The 4,807-nt window shown below is 35.1% G+C and overlaps 1 long non-coding RNA gene across 1 annotated transcript; it reads left to right on the forward strand.

Moving 5' to 3' along the window:
* The first annotated feature begins 384 nt into the window (after positions 1 to 384).
* Positions 385 to 4,599, forward strand: LOC122216852. The gene is made up of 3 exons (XR_006201156.1): positions 385 to 468; positions 3,477 to 3,585; positions 4,070 to 4,599. It is a non-coding gene; the product is annotated as an uncharacterized LOC122216852 (long non-coding RNA).
* Positions 4,600 to 4,807: the final 208 nt, after the last annotated feature.

The raw sequence follows: 4,807 nt of genomic DNA on the forward strand, positions 1-4,807 counted from the left end.
AAGTCAAATACTTGAACTTTGAAAGCACACAATCTTCCAAGATATGAATCTGACACATAAATTTGGTTTCTAATAATGAACTTACTTGATTTGAAAGCTTTGTTTCTGGATTCCCACAACTATTTGCTATAAACAATTTGGTATAAAGGCAAATATATAATAAATTATTTCCAGTTTCATTATCACCACAAACCGTCTAGTTTTAGAATTCTACTGAATCAGATCACTGCGGTAAAGCTGTGCTGTATTTAGGTCTGGTACTTTACCATCACATGAAAACTCCATACAACAAGAATTCTAGAAGCTTCCTATTGTTGGAGCTTTCCTTATTATGTAAGACCCTTTCATCAAGAAAAACAGAATACTGATAAAGTCTGTTTTGCTGCAAACCTGCATACATTTACATCCCACTGTCAATTTCACCTTCAAGTATTTCCCAAATACTAACTAATTAAAACAGACAATTCAGTAAGTAACTTGCTTGAAGTCACTCTATTTTTCTTAATTATGTAAGCCCACCACAGATAGTTAAGAATTTTGATGATACCTAATAAATGTTACTATCTATAGCATTCTAAGTACTCAAGCTGTTTTATTGTATTCTGTTTATTAACATATGGGGAAACTAAGTCATAAGGTTTAATAGCCCTCTAAAAAGGTCAGAGATGAGTCATTAATTCTATCACTAAAATTAAAGCCTTTCCAGATTCTGTTCATGAGTCCTACCTACCATATCATAAATTCTACTTTTAAAAATCATTAAATTATCCTTTAGCTAAAGTGACAGAACAGTTCCTTTTAAACCTATGGCTCTTTGGTTCAAGTGCCAAAATAGAAGGATTTGTCATAAAACCACGAAAAGAACTTTGATTAAAGAACCCCTAATGAAGATCTGACATTTAATCTGCTCTTTTATTGGAAAAGATCTTTAAATATTCTCTCCTTATAAATTCATTTCATATTCATTTGGAATAGTACTTGATCATAGGAACGTGACTGCATGCTGGTACTAAAAGAAGGTAATTAAGCAATATGTTCTGTCAAGGACATCACCACCCTGTAACATCCATCATCCCACCTGGATAGTTAATAATTTCAGTAATGTTGCCATGACATTGTAATGAGAACATTTCATATCCTGCAGCTCTTTGTCAGTTGGACCTGCTCTAAGGTCAAATGCTGGCAGCTTTGTAATAAAACTTTCTCATATGTTTGCTGTGCCTCATCTGAGGGGCTTTCCCCCCATATTAGTGAAGAAAAATGCCAACTGGACTTGGGCTCCTAAAGATAGTCTCTCATATACCAAAGACCTTTGTGAACATTCTAACAGCTGCATTGAGAAAAACAATATTGTATGAATTTGTACAAAGGAGCAAAGTCAGAGAGTATGCATTTTCTATTAATACAGATATGGATATGCTAAAGTAATATGCTAAGAAATAGAGCCATATTTTTAAATGACAATTTTAAAATAAACAGGTCCATGAAAGTGACTTACAGTGGAAGATCTAATAGCACTTTTTCCTTGGGAAATTTCCAGTTGACTAGGTATTTGTACAAAGCCAAAGAAAGTTCCAAATTTGAAATTCTACTCTAGACTGCATTAAACTCTCATCCAAAGCCTCATCTCAACAACAAGCATTAAAAGTCGAAACAGGTTGAAAGAATAGCCGTAAGAACTTGGATTTCTGAATTCTAGTCAATGGCAGAAGTATGTGTATGTGTGTGTGTGTACAGGGACGGCGGGGGGCAAGGGGGGGGGGCGGTTCTTCACATAAAGATAAGAGCAATCCTGTATCAGAAATAATGTTCTTATGGCCAAAAGAAAATGTATTTTAAGATAAAATAAGTCATGGGTATTAAAAGTTCAGCAAAAGGAATATAGTCTGTAATACTTCAATAATTTTGTATGGTGACAGAGTTATGGTAATAACTACACTTATGATGAACAGTTGAAAATGTATATAATTGTCAAATCACTATGGGGTACACTTGAAATACTATGTGTCAATGATACTTTAATTCAAAATAAGCAAAAAAATCTATGTCCACATTAATAGTATTTTTCACTGACCAAAACAAAAGCAATAGGTATTAATCTGCATTTGTGCCTTTAAATTAGACTATATAAGGAGAAATTTGAGCCTTCTGAACCTCTTTGAAGACAAAAAAGAATTCTGAATTGGACCATGAGGTCCTTGCAATGTTTATCTTCAAAAAAAAATCCACAGAAATAAATGCTTTCCAGTGACCCCTATGTGAACACAGCCACTCTCCCAAGATTTTCAACATTATATTCAGAGTCTTAAAATTTCAAAACACTGAAGACAAAACACTAAGTCAGAAAAGAGATGTAGGAAAACAGTTTTAACCATATTGTACTTATCAGTAAGATAAGAATCTTGCTGATTTACAAAGAAAGAATAATCTCATAAAAGACTATCTCCAAAATACACAAAGAACTCTTAAAATTCAATAATAAGAGGAGAGCCTGGGTCAATCAGTTAAGCATCCAACTCTTGGTTTTGGCTCAGGTCATCATCTCATGTTTGTAGGTTCAAGCTCCACACTGAAAACTAAATAGGGCTCCTCGCTAATGTGCAGAGCCTGCTTGGGATTCTCTCTCTCTCTCCCCTTTTCTCTCTCTCTCAAAATTAAATAAATAAACTTATTTTTTAAGTTTAAGCTTCAAGAATAAAACAACCTGATTAAAAAATGGCCCAAACACCTCAACAGACAATTCATCAAGAAAAGATGTACAGATAGCAAATAAAACGTGATCCGTATCATATATCATCAGGGATATGCAAACTCAGACAAGATTCTTGTTTACAGAACTATTAAAACAGCTCAAAGCCAAAACACTGAAAACACTCAATGCCAGTAAAGATGTGGAGCAACAGGAATTCTCATACATTGCTGATGAGAATGCAAAATGGCACAGCTACTTTGAAAGAGGGTTTGGCTGTTCTAACAAAACTAAACATACACTTACCAAGTGATCCAGAAAACATGCTCCTTGGTATTTACCCAAAGGAGTTGAAAACTTAGGTCCATACAATAATCTGTACCTGAGTGTAGCAGATTTACTCAAATCACCAAAATGTGGAAGCAACCAAGATGTCATTCAGTGGGTAGATGAATTGCTAGGCTATGTTAATATCCAGACCATGAAATACTACTCTATCTATGCTAAACAGAAATATGCTACCAATCCATGAAAAGAGACAGAGTAACCTTAAATACATATTGCTAAGTGAAAGAAGCCAGTTTTGAAGACCACATACTGTATTCCAACTATATGACATTCTATAAAGGACAAAACTATGTAGACATTAGAAAGATCAGTAGTTGTCAGGGGTGGAAATGGGAGGAGATGAATAGGCAGAGTACAAAAGATTTGTAGAGCAATGAAAATACTATGCATGTATTATATTAGTGGATATGTATCATTATACATTTGTCCACACCCACAGAATCAACACCGGGAGGCCACCCTGATGTAAACTACCAACTCTAATTATAGTGCATCCATGAAGATTCATCCTTGCTTAAAAATAAATTTTGTGTAAAAAGGACCACGTGGTGAGTGATGTTGTTAATGGGGAAGGCTGTGCATGTGTGAGAGTGGAGGGTATATGGGAAATCTCTGTACTTTTCTTTCAATTTTATTACAACCCTAAAATTGCTCAAAAAAAATAAAATCTTTAAAAAAATAAAAGTAGGGGGCACCTGGGTGGCTGGGTTGGTTAAGCATCCGACTTCGGCTCAGGTCATGAACTCACGATCCGTGGGTTCCAGCCAAGCATCAGGCTGGGTGCTGACAGCTCGGTGCCTGGGAGGCTGCTTCAGATTTTGTGTCTCCCTGTCTCTGCCCATCCCCTGCTCTCGCTCTCTCAAAAATAAATTTTAAAAATACATTAAAAATTAAAAAATGAAAATAGAGCCATCCATAGAATTTTCTTGCTGAGCTTACTTTTGTTCAAATCATGAATAACTCTGTCTTTCCAGGTTAGGGTCAAAGTTTAAGGAGGTTTTTTTGTTCTGATTAGGATTTTGTTATCCACAGGAAGAAATGAGATCAAGTTGGGTCTCCACTCAGATTCATCATGGCAGGAGTCCCAGTAGACTACAACTGCTCTCACTTCTCACCCACCCAATGGACCATGTTCCACAAAGACCACTTATCTGTGAACCCCCACTTCCTAACACAGTGCTTGGCATAACCAACTGTAAGTGTTGAATGAATACTGGTGAAAAGAGGTGGAAAATTTCCCAAGGTCAGACTCTGAAAGAAATTATTAAAACGTGAAAACTGTTGGAATTGGCTAAAAGCGAAACTATAAAAAGGAAAAGAAACCTAGAATCACCACTGATAGGAGAAAAAGTTAATCATATATGCTAGGTAGAACTGTTCACTTTATTTCAGCAATCATCATTTTTTTTAATTCCCATAAGCTTTGGAAAGTCATGTCTTAATAGACACAAGTGTTAGCCTATGAAACATATATATCATCTTAGGACATATGTCATTTTGTAAAAGATATATTATTGATCCTGTTTATTGATATGATCTCAACACCTCTGGATTATGAATAAAACTTTTCCCCACCTTTAACCTGATATTCTGATTCTATTGGGATGGGTTTGTACTGGATACTCTGTTCTCTTAATTTTTAATATAGAATCGTGTTTTGTGTTCAAGAAACTTAGTCTCATCTTTAATTTCTTCTTTGAAAGTATTTTCAAGATGATACCAGCTTCGCTGTACAGAGGAGAAACGTAAACTTGGATTCTTATATTGTTT

The sequence above is a fragment of the Panthera leo genome, chromosome B1 (assembly GCF_018350215.1).
Source record: "Panthera leo isolate Ple1 chromosome B1, P.leo_Ple1_pat1.1, whole genome shotgun sequence".
Taxonomy (NCBI): Eukaryota; Metazoa; Chordata; class Mammalia; order Carnivora; family Felidae; genus Panthera; species Panthera leo.